We start from the raw sequence: 12,409 nt of genomic DNA on the forward strand, positions 1-12,409 counted from the left end.
ATGTTCAAAAACACACAAAACAAAACCAAAAATCTTCACCCCATCCCAACAGCCCCAAGAGTCTTAACTATTCCTCAACTCTGAAACCTAAAGTCTCATCTAAATATCACTTAAATCATGTGTGGGTGAGACTCAAGGTATGATTTCTCCTGAGGCAAAATTCCTCTCTAGCTGTAAACCTATGAAATCAGACATATGTGCTTCCAAACACAGTGTGGGGACAGGCATAGGACACGTTCTCATTCTTTTTTTTTTTTTTTTTTTTTTTTTTTTTTTTTGAGACGGAGTCTCACTCTGTCGCCCAGGCTGGAGTGCAGTGGCCGGATCTCAGCTCACTGCAAGCTCCGCCTCCCGGGTTCACGCCATTCTCCTGCTTCAGCCTCCCGAGTAGCTGGGACTACAGGCGCCCGCCACCTCGCCCGGCTAGTTTTTTGTGTTTTTTAGTAGAGACGGGATTTCACCAGGTTAGCCAGGATGGTCTCGATCTCCTGACCCGGTGATCCGCCCGTCTCGGCCTCCCAAAGTGCTGGGATTACAGGCTTGAGCCACCGTGCCCGGCCCATGTTCTCATTCTAAAAGAGAAAACCAGGAAGAAAGGGGGGATGGCTCCCAGGCAAGCACAAGACCTCGCAAGGCAAAGTCCTTTGGATTTTAGGCTCAAAAATAATTCTTTGGCTGGACAATTCTTTGGGACTTCTGGGCCCACGGGGGCAGTTGTCCCTTCCCCACCCCATAGCCCTGGGTGGTGACCCTGCTCAGGTGTCTCTGTGGCAGCCCCACTCTGGGGGCTCTGGGTGGTGGCTCTATCCCTCCGGCACTAGGCAGGTGCTGCCTGGTCTACTAAGCCAGGGGTGGAAGCTGCATCTTCTGGAAATGGAGAGGAAACAGCCTTGCTCCCTGGGTCTATGGTGGGAGTGGCAGCCCCCGATCTGAAAGTTGCCTTTGGAGTCATTCTTCCCCTTTTCTTGAAAGATGAAGTATGTTCACCACCACATCATTCTATTGTCCTGTCCCGTAGAGCCCCAGAAGTCCAAAAATGTTACTTTATTTCATCCCATCTCTGTCCCCTGTGGTCCAAACTGGCAGTATCTGCAGGTATGACCCATTCCTATTCCTGGCTTCTGCTAAGATGGGCAATTAATGCCATGGGTAATCTCTTATGGAGTGACTTTCAACCCTGCCCTGGTGTTGTCTCCAGAACACCTTTCTCATTTTATGCAATAAAAATTTCTTCTGGCCGGGCACAGTGGCTCACGCCTGTAATCCCAGCACTTCGGAAGGCCAAAGTGGGCAGATCACTTGAGGTCAGGAGTTCGAGACCAGCCTGGCCAACATGGCGAAACCCCCGTCTCTACTAAAAATACAAAAATTAGCTGGGCATGGTGGTGCATGCTTGTAATCCCAGCTACTCATGAGGCTGAGGCAGGAGAATCACTTGAACCCGGGAGGTGGGGGTAACAGTGAGCCGAGATTGCACCACTGCGTTCCAGCCTGGGTGACAGAATGAGACTCCATCTAAAAAAAAAAAAAAAGAGTCTGGTTATGAAAACATGGGATGATTTAACTTTTAAACATTTTTTTACTATACTTTAAGTTCTAGGGTACATGTGCACAGCGTGAAGGTTTGTTACATAGGTATACATGTGCCATGTTGGTTTGCTGCACCCATCAACTCGTCATTTACATTATCCAACTGTTATTTTCACCCAGACATACCCTGATGAAATTTAAGATCTTGACTTCATCTCACATGTACATTGCCTTAACAAAAAAAATAGAGAGCCTTGATCTGGTAGCCGCTGTGGCTCTTCCTGGCTGCACAGTAACCTCTGGGCAGGTGTAAAGCAGATCTAGAGGCATGGGCTGGTAGGCCAGAGGTATAAGCAGAGACACTCACAGTTCAGGATAATGGAGGGAGGTTCTTTGAGACTTGTTCTCATGTGCATCATATGCTTTTCCTATGTGTAAGAATATCTAGGATCCAGGGCTGGGCTGCTTCCAACATACACCCAGGTTTGCTACTTCTGGAACTGGTCAAGGTCAATCCTGCAGCCCCTGGGACTCAGTGGACCGGACTGAGGTTAATGGAGAAGCTGGATTAACAGTACAGAGATGAGGAGCTGTTAGCACTGCACCTGCTTGACATTGTTTCCCATCTCTGGTTCCAGGTCCCTCCTGAAATCTTTGTGAGGTGGGATGGGCAGAGGCCATAACCTTCACATTCACAGATGAGAAAGCATCTGTCAGATTTTACAAACTTGGATTGTTTGTAGTGCATGGTTTCAAACTGGATATTTCATAACAAATCACCAGTGTATGTGGCTTTCCAATTGTTAGCTGGTTTATTTAGCACTGGGTTAAATCTCTATTTCATGCAGAGGCATACACATAAACACACACACACACACACACACACACACGGTGTGCAAGTGCACACAAACCAAAGCCTCCATCGGCCTTAACCTAAGGGGAGTGAGGAGCGGAGCCAGTGGTTGGCTGGAGGAAATGCCTCAGGCTTGACGTTCGTTTACAATGATACCACTAGCAAAAACATGACAACATCTATTAACATAAGCACCCACTCTGGGAGACACCGTTCTGGGCACTGGGGTAGCAGGCAGCAATGGAGATGGACAACGGCCCTCTGGTCTGTCCTTGGGTTTAGCTTGTGTTGCAAGCTTGGTGTCTAAATTGCTACCGTTTTAGCCCGGAGAGATTGATCCTAGGGTCAAGCTATCTTGGGTTATTTTTTTATTTTTATGTTTTATTTTTTCGCATTTTCAGGGACTCTGAGATTTCAGCAGCTGTCCCAGGAGAGTATGCTTGGGGAAGCAATTGTTTTCAAATTCTTCTCTGACTGCTCTCAGACATTCTGAATCTTTAACTTCACACGTTTTCTCACGTACTTGTCTAATACGTTCCTTCCTAATTTACAAACCTTGAGTCATTTTCTAACTCCCTAATAAATTAGTAATTATTGCAATTAGCACTTCTTCATGGCACCTTTCATTATAATAATGATCTTCATTTGAAAAATTATGTGCTATTAATAACTCATAACTCGCCAATGACTGCCACATGGCAGTTGAAAGATTTTCTTACTCATGGTCCTCCCTAGAGGGTGATAAAGCAGAGCTACAAGCCCAGCCTCCAGTCTCCTCATCTGTAATGTCCACAGGCCACAGCGGGCAGCCCCTTGGTCAGTGTTTGTTAGGCGTCTTTTGTGAGCCCAGCACAGCTTCCATGTAAAAGATAGCACAGCAGGCTTGGTCCTGAGTTAGACTCAATGTCAGAAACAACTGCTTACCAGTTGTGCTCTCTTAGATAAGTCACCCTGTGTATATTGGCCTCAATTTCCTCACCTATACAGTGGGGTTCAATTATAATACCTACCTTGAAGGGTTTTGTGAAGGATTAATATGAGGGGACATGAAAAGCCCTCAGCACCATGCCTGGAGTTGAATTCTGCAAACATCAGCCTGGCCCTGCCGCTGCTGCCGACGGTGATAACTTCAAATGACCACCATGGTGCCTGACACATGGTGGGTGCCTAACAAATGCTCTTTCACCTGCAATCTGCACGCCCGGATGTGAAGCAGGGAGGTGGGGGCGGGTGAAACCAGAACCAGACACCTGATCTGTTGTGTTCTGCTGCTTTGGCATCCAGCCAACCAAAACAAGAATAAAAGGATTGTTTCCAAAGTCCTTGAAAGGTTTCAATGAACTCTTGAGAAAAAGTAGGTGCTGATTATGTAAATAAATAATTAAACTTGACTGTGCCTGCAAACACAGGCCATGGAAGGAAAACTAACAGGATCTGAGAACAACAAGCCCCTAGATGGAAGACTGCATCTCCCATCGCCAAGACCAAAGACAGAGGTTAGACCCAACCTGCCGGAGTGGAGGGTGAGCACTCACGAAGGCTTGGGTCTGAGGGAGGCGGTGGGGAAATGCTAATTAAATAGAAGAATCTGGTGCTGCCTCCACCGTCCCTCAAGTAAGGAGACTCAGGACTTTGATCACCGTGGCTTGGAAAAGGAGATGGAGTCCAGAAATAAGATGAGGCTTGGCCGGGCGTGGTGGCTCACACCTGTAATCCCAGCACTTTGGGAGGCTGAGGCGGGTGGATCACCTGTGGTCAGGAGTTCGAGACCAGCCTGACCAATATAGTGAAACCTTGTCTCTACTAAAAATACAAAATTAGCTGGGTGTGGTGACGGACGCCTGTAATCTCAACTACTTGGGAGGCTAAGGCAGGAGAATTGCTTGAACCCAGGAGGCGGAGGTTGCAGTGAGCTGAGATCGCACCCATTGCACTCCAGCCTGAGTGACAAGAGTGAAACTCCATCTCAAAAACCAAAAAGATGAGGCTTGGCCAAGGAAGAAGAAGAAAAGGAGCATATTCGTTTCCCAGGGCGGCTGTAACAAAGTGCCAAAAGTTGGGCAACTTTAAACAACAGAAATGTATTCTCTCACAGCTCTGGAGGCTGGAAGTCAGAAATGAAGCTGGGTTTTGAATTCGGCCTTTGAAAATTGTACTGTTGTTTGCTGGGGAAATAAGAAAACGTATCTGGGAATAGAATAACAACCTTCCACCTCTGACTCATGCCTGTAATCCCAGCACTTTGGGAGGCCCAGGTGAGAGGACTGTTGAGGTTAGGAATTCAAGACCAGCTTGGTCAATATAGTGAGACTGCCATCTCTACAAAAAAAATTAAAAATTAGTCAGGTGTGATGGTGTGCACCTGTAGTCGCAGCTACTAGGGAGGCTGAGCTGGGAGGATCACTTGTGCCTGGGAGGCGGAGGTTGCAGTGAGCCAAGATTGCACTACTGCACTCCAGCCTGAGTGACAGAGCCAGACCCTGTCTCAAAAAAAGAAAAAAAGAAAAACAACTTTCCAAAAGGCCTTTTGGCTCTGAACTTGTAATAACAGCAGGATGGATCACACCTAGAAAGGGAGGTGGCCAGGGCTAATAGGAGAAAAGTCACAGACCTTGTACTCAGGCTCCAGTGTAAATCCTGACTCTAGCCCATAGTCAGGATTTAAACAGGAGTCTGTCTGAGTACAAAAACTTGGGACAAATTATTATCTTCTCTGGGCCTTTTATTTATTTATTTTTTATTGAGACAACGTTGTGTCACTCTATCTCCTAGGTTGGAGTGCAGTGGTGGGATCATAGCTCACTGCAGCCTCAAACTCCTGGACTTAAGTGATCCTCCTGCTTCAGCCTCCTGAGTAGCTGGGACTACAGATGTATGTCTCTCTGGGCTTTAAAAAAGTCCTTTAGTGGTGGCTCATGCCTGTAATCCCAGCACTTTGGGAGGCCAAGGCAGGTGGATCACCTGAGGTCAGGAGTTTGAGACCAGCCTGGCCAACATGGGAAACCCCATCTCTACTAAAAATACAAAAAAGTCCTTTAGCTAAAGTGAGTACCATGGATCCTCCATATCTGCAGCTTCTGCATCCACAGATTCAACCAAGCCTGGATTGAAAATCTCTCGGACAAAAAAAAAAAAAAAACAAATTAAAAACAATTAAAAATAATACCAATAAAAATACAGTTATAATAGCTATTCGATAGCATTAACATTGTGTCGGGGATCATAAGTAATCTAGAGATGATTTGAAGTACATGGGAGGATGTGCATAGGTTATATGCAAATACTACATCATCTGATATCAGGGACTTGAGCATCCATGGATTTTGGTATCTGCAGGGGGGCCTGAGGTCAATGCCTCCATGGGAGATTGTAATTACAGCTGCCTCTTGGGTGGGAGGAGGCACGATTTAGTGAGTCATGATGTGAAACAGCCTCCCAGCCTGGGCTGGGCACACATGCTGATCAGCACTGGCCACACCGGCTTCCTTCCTTGTCCTCTACCTCTCAAGTGTTCAGGAGCCTCCGGCTGGGCCTAGCATCCTCAGAGCCTCCACTGTGCCTTCCTGCTGTGCTAAGGGGGTGCTACCCAGCCCTTGGGCATTCACTCCGCCTCCAGGCAGCTTAGCAGAAGACAGCTAGGGTTTAGCAGGACAACAGCTCTCCCGCCTGGTGACTGGGCCCACCCTCAGTCCCTTCATTAGCATAAACTCAGGTGTGACCTCAAGGGGCTCCTTATGAAGAACAAAAGACAGTCCTATCCCTAAGACAATAAGGGTTTTAGGAGCTTGGGTACAAAGACCAGATCCATTTCCTATCATACCACAGGAACACCAGGGCTGTAGTGCTATGGGGTGTGAGAGAGGCGAGGATGGCTCCCGGTGCAGCTGCCTGGGAGATGGAGAGCGCTGGGCCAGGGTGCTGAGCTCAGACTGGGGCATGTTGACTGGAGGTACTGAGGAACATCAAAGGAGATGTATGGGACTGCTAGGCTGTAGGTCAGAGCCTGTCGGTATCTGGCAGATATGTCCCAACTCTACCGTGGCTGAACAAGGCCTGGCCACCCGCTTTGCAGGAAGGACAGTGACGGTCTGTGAGGCTACAGTCAGCTGTGTGGCTTGACCCTTCTGAGACCTGAGCCCTCTGCACTGGGATCCCAGTCTCCAGACGGTGCCACTCCTGACCTTGGCTACTGTCGTAGACCAAGGGCATAGTGCCCGTGTAAGACAAAGTGAAGAATTGGGAAGAGAGTAGGCTCTGGAGTCAGGCAGAGTGGAGGGGAATCCTTCCTCCATGCCCTACGGCGGGCTGACCATAGACTTCATCCAAGCTGGAACCCATTTAAGAGTGTAAGTGGGGCCAGGCATGGTGGCTCACGCCTTCAATCCCAGCACTTTGGCAGGCCGAGGCAGGTGGATCACCTGAGCTCAGGAGTTTGAGACCAACCTGGCCAACATGATGAAACCCCATCTTTACTAAAAATATACAAATTGGGCGTGGTGGCGGGTGCCTGTAATCCTAGCTACTTGGGAGGCTGAGGCAGGAGAATTGCTTGAACCTGGGAAGCGGAGGTTGCAGTGAGCCGAGACCATGCCACGGCACTCCAGCCTGGGCAACAAGAATGAAACTCCATCTCAAAAAAACAAACAAACAAAAAAAAAGTGAACGGGGCACTATTCAATATTACCCAGACAAGAGGCCTAGACAGGGCTGTCCTACGACCCTGATATGGGTGTGTACACCATTTATAGCTGTGCAGCTTGGGAAAGTTACTGAACCACTTTGAGCCTCAGTTTTCTCATCTGTAAAGTGGGGATAAATATACCCACCTCCACAGGATCAAAAGGCGTGAAGAATGCCTACTACAGAGGGGAAAGGGAAGGCTCTCGGTAAGTGGCCCCTGCAGCAGTAACACTAAAGGTAAATTTGTGTCCCCAACAGAGAAGTCGCTCACGTGGGTGAACCACGTGCCACAGGTTCAAACCCCCTCCCGACCCCCAACCTCCACTTCCTCTGTGCTGGGGCCTTGGTGGCTCCAGAAATCTGCACTGGCCTCCTCCTTGTCTCATCCTCCCCAGTCTCGAGAGAGGTGCCTCTCTCACTGATCATGGCACGCATCTCCTGACTGGCCCCCACATCCAGTTTCCACCATATCCTTCACATTACCACCAGGTCATCTCTGAGCAGAGGCCTGGTCATGTCTTATACCCCTGTGCAGAAACCTTGGGCAGGTCTCCCTGTCCACATAACACATTTAAAACCCAAGCATGGTGATGTAGGCCCTTGGGGTCTGGTCCTGCCGTCTTTTCTGTCCTGTTTTTCCCCTCCAGTGACCATTGCAGGCCCCCTGAGATCCCTCCTGCAGCCTACCCCAGGCCCATGACTTATGCCTGCTCCTCTCTGGAGGCAAATCCATCCTCAGCCACTGGCCCAGATCTCCCAGCCCTGACGGGGAAGAGGCTACACATCTATCCAGGTCTCTGCTGCCTGAGTCTGTGGGTCCAATTCCAGGCAACAGAGCTTGTAAGTAATCTAATGCCCTGAGCCTGAGTCCTCTAACCTGTAAAATGGCGATACCAGACCTACCCCTGGAACTCAACGAGGGCAGAGAGACAACAGGTATGAAGAGTACTCTGTGGATGGTAAAACTCAGAACAAACAGTATTACTACCTTCTCAAGACTCTGCTCAAGTTACTTCTTGACAAGCCCCTCTCAGACCACCCCTCTCAGAATGAACCCTTCCTTTGCCTGTCAGTCCTTTCTCTCACTCTACGTCTAACACAGGGCCGCTGTGGTTCTGCTGTCTCTGTCGGATCTTTTGCTACTCCATGGTCTCCAAGGCCCGGGACACATCCGGTGGAATGTCTATTGCCTGCCAACTGGGGTAGGCCTGGTACACTACAGGTACACATTAAATGCTTACTGTGGTTGGGTGCGGTGGCTCATGCCTGTAATCCCAACACTTTGGGAAGCCGAGGCAGGCGAATCACCTGAGGTCAGGAGTTCGAGACCAGCCTTGCCAACATAGTGAAACCCTGTGTCTACAAAAAATACAAAGCCGGGTGTGGTGGCATGTGTCTGTAATCCCAGCTACTTGGAGGCTGAGGCAGGACAATTGCTTGACCCTGGGAGGCAGAGGTTGCAGTGAGCCAAGATCACGCCACTGCCCTCTATTTAGCCTGGGCTACAGAGTGAGACTCCGTCTCAAAAATAAATAAATAAATAAATGCTTACTGTGTTGCTTTTTCAAGATTCATCTCGGCCTTTTATATAACTCTTTCATGCAGGAGAGAAACTGAAAACCTATTCTTTCTCTCTTTTTTTTTCTTTGACAAGGTCTCATTCCGTCACCCAGGCTGGAGTGCAGTGGTATGACCCTGGCTCACAGCAGCCTAGACCTCCCCAGGCTCAGGTGATCCTCCCACTTCAGCCCCCTTAGTAGCTGGGACTACAAGTGTGTGCCATAACACCCAGCTAATTTTTTTTTTTTGGTAGAGACAGGATGTCTTTATGTTGCCCAAACTGGTCTGAAACTCCTGGGCTCAAGCGATCCACCTGCTTCCCAGAGTGCTGGGATTACAGGCGGGAGCCACCACTCCCAGCCTAAAGACCAATTCTGTTTTTTCGGACGGAATTTTGCTCTTGTTGCCCAGGTGGGTGTGCAATGGCTTGATCTCAGCTCACTGCATCCTCTGTCTCCTGGTTCAAGCGATTCTCCTGACTTAACCTCCAGAGTAGTTGGAACTACAGACGCGTGCCACCACGCCCAGATAATTTTTTATTTTTAGTAGAGACAGGGTTTCACTGTGTTGGCCAGGCTGGTCTCGAACTCCTGACCTCAAGTGATCTGCCCACCTTGGCCTCCCAAAGCGTTGGGATGACGTGAGCCACTGCACCTGGCTAATTCTTTAGACTGAGAATATTCACTAGGATTTTGAGTGCTTTCTAGTGTATCCCATGCATTCTCATGAGAACCCTGTGGGATGATAGTTTAGCTATTCTGCATCTTAGCCATGACCTCCTTAGAAAACACAATTTTATTTCATTTTATTTTATTTATTTATTTATTTATTTATTTATTTATTTATTTATTTTGAGATGGAGTCTCCCTCTGTCGTCCAAGCTGGAGTGCAGTGGCGTGATCTCAGCTCACTGCAACCTTCGCCTCCTGGGTTCAAGCAATTTTCCTGCCTCAGTCTCCTGAGTAGCTGGGACTACAAGCATGTGCCACCACACCTGGCTACTTTTTGGATTTTTAGTAGAGATGGGGTTTCACCGTGTTAGCCAGGATGGTCTCCATCTCCTGACCTCATGATCCGCCCACCTCGGCCTCCCAAAGCGCTGGGATTACAGGCATGAGCCACGATGCCTGGTCAGAAAACACAAGTTTTGAGGTGCAATGGCAGGACAGCAAAAGTGAGGGCGAAAGGGAAGCAAGGCCAGGAAAGAGGGATAGCAGCACCAAGGTGATGGGTTATCCGGTTGCCTGCTTTTTATTGTTGTTGTTGAGACAGAGTCTTGCTGTGTCGGCCAGCCCAGAGTGCAGTGGCGTGATCTCAGCTCACTGCAAGCTCCTCCTTCCGGGTTCACGTCATTCTCCTGCCTCAGCCTCCCAAGCAACTGGGACGACAGGCTCCCGCCACCAGGCCCAGCTAATTTTTTGTATTTTTAGTAGAGATGGGGTTTCACCATGTTAACCAGGATGGTCTCAATCTCCTGACCTTGTGATCCGCCCGCCTTGGCCTCCCAAAGTGCTGGGATTACAGGCATGAGCCACCGCGCCCAGCCTGGGCTGCCTGCTTTTTAAAATATACAGGAGGATGTGTGAAAGAGCGCCATTTGCTCGGTGGTATGGGCTGTTTCGCAGGAGGCCGGTCCCGTCCCTGGGCCCTGGGGCATTCCAACCAGTCAAGGAAGTGGGAGATATTTGTTTGCTGGCTCCTTCCTGAATCCTGTTTGTAGCTGGTCCAAGTTCATTGCATGAAGCATGACCCCCCTCTGGATTTCTGAGTTGTGTTGAGCCTTTGGCCACTGGAGGCCAGATCTGTGCCCCAGAACACTTTACTCAGAAGCTGGAAGAGCAGGGAGCAGCCCACTCCTCCATGGGTCCACAGGAGTGGATCTGGGTGCTGGAGCTGATACAAACTCCCTCACTGCAAGCATGCTGCAGAGGCGGGCTGAAGGCTGGCCCTCACCTTCAGGCAGGCCAAGCCACAGATGGACAGCGATCGAGGCTCTCCACTGAGCAAGCGGCCAACGTCAGGGGCAGGAGGAGCCGAGTTGATCTGGGAGTAACTGTAGTTAGTTTGATACATTCCAACCTTATATCCAAAGAAAGGAAGGCTAGGAGAGCTTGAGTAACCTGCCGTAGGTCATGAGGCTATTAAGGGTGGACTTAAGTCTCAAACCCACACCTTCAAGCCCCACTCCCCTCCACCCCATCCACTTGACACCATGTAGGTGAGCAGAAATGTGGATGTTGAGATTAGCTGCAGACACTGCTCATTTCTATGATCATCACCAACAGTCCACCTTCCCCTCAAAAGGAATGTATCTCTCAGTATTCATTCATTTATTCACTGCCTCACTCACTTATTCATCCAGTAAGCACCCACTCAGCTCAAGGCACCCTGGGACATCATTTAACACACGAAGACCGTGCTCTGCCCGCAAGAGTTGGCTCCGGCTCCAGTGGGGAAGAAAACAATTGCCAGCCGGGCGCAGTGGCTCAAGCCTGTAATCCCAGCACTTTGGGAGGCCGAGATGGGCGGATCACGAGGTCAGGAGATCGAGACCATCCTGGCTAACACGGTGAAACCCCGTCTCTACTAAAAAATACAAAAAACTAGCCGGGCGAGGTGGCGGGCGCCTGTAGTCCCAGCTACTCGGGAGGCTGAGGCAGAAGAATGGCATGAACCCGGGAGGCGGAGCTTGCAGTGAGCCGAGATCTGGCCACTGCACTCCAGCCTGGGTGACAGAGCAAGACTCCGTCTCAAAAAAAAAAAAAAAAAAAAAAAGAAAATAATTGCTTACATTAGGGGACAGAATGCCTCCTCTGCTAAGGGAGTTCTTCATTGTCACTCACCATCATTGCTGTGATGGAGGAGGAAGGGTAAAGAACTTATGCATAGAAAATAGGGGAATTTTCCCAGAAAAGGCACTTGGAGTGCATCTTGGAGGATGCAAATGATTTTCAAAACCTGAGTTCTGAGAAAGGGCATCCCAGACAGAGGGCACAGCATGGGCAAAGGGAGGCCTGGCGCACAGGATGTGCTCAGGAAAATGCACGCTTGCAACGCGAGTGCAGGACTCCTGGGCTGGTTCACATTGGCTGAGCATGGTGGCTCACGCCTGTAATCCCAGTACTTTGGGAGGCCAAGGCAGGAGGATTGCTTGAGCCCAGGAGTTCGACACCAGCCTGGGCGACATAGTGAGACCCCATTTCTTTAAAAAAAAACAAAAAAATTAGCTGGGCCTGGTGGTGTGCCTATGGTCCCAGCTACTTGGGAGGCTGAGGTGGGAGGATTGCTTCGGCACAGGAGGTGGAGGCTGTGGTAAGCCAACGATAGAGCCACTGTGAGCCAGCCTGTGTGACAGTCTCACTCAGGAAGTGAGCATGCAAAAAAACAGAAGGGCAGTAGATGTAACTGTAACCCAGATTAGTTAACAGAAACTTGCAAACAGTGCTTTAAGACTCCATAGTGGGAGCCACTATCCTCCAGCCAGCAACAGCCTGAGTCTGTGTGGGCTGAAGACGACCTGAATATCCTCTGTTGATTTAATTACCTACGTGGCTGATAAAATTACTCAGAATTTTTACCAAGAAGCCAGTGGCATTTACAGAGATTACAGTAGGAATCCTCTTTCTGCACGATTTCTCTCTGGCTCTCCAAGCACCGGTCTCCAGGGCAGTCCACTTTCCTGGGCTGGTGTTCAGCCCAGCAAAAGCACGAAGGAGGGAGGGCGCCGCCCTGACCCGGGCTAAACCCAGAAGCGGGAGGAGTGGATACCTCTTGCAGCACCCCGAG

This window comes from Macaca fascicularis, chromosome 10 (genome assembly GCF_037993035.2).
Source record: "Macaca fascicularis isolate 582-1 chromosome 10, T2T-MFA8v1.1".
Taxonomy (NCBI): Eukaryota; Metazoa; Chordata; class Mammalia; order Primates; family Cercopithecidae; genus Macaca; species Macaca fascicularis.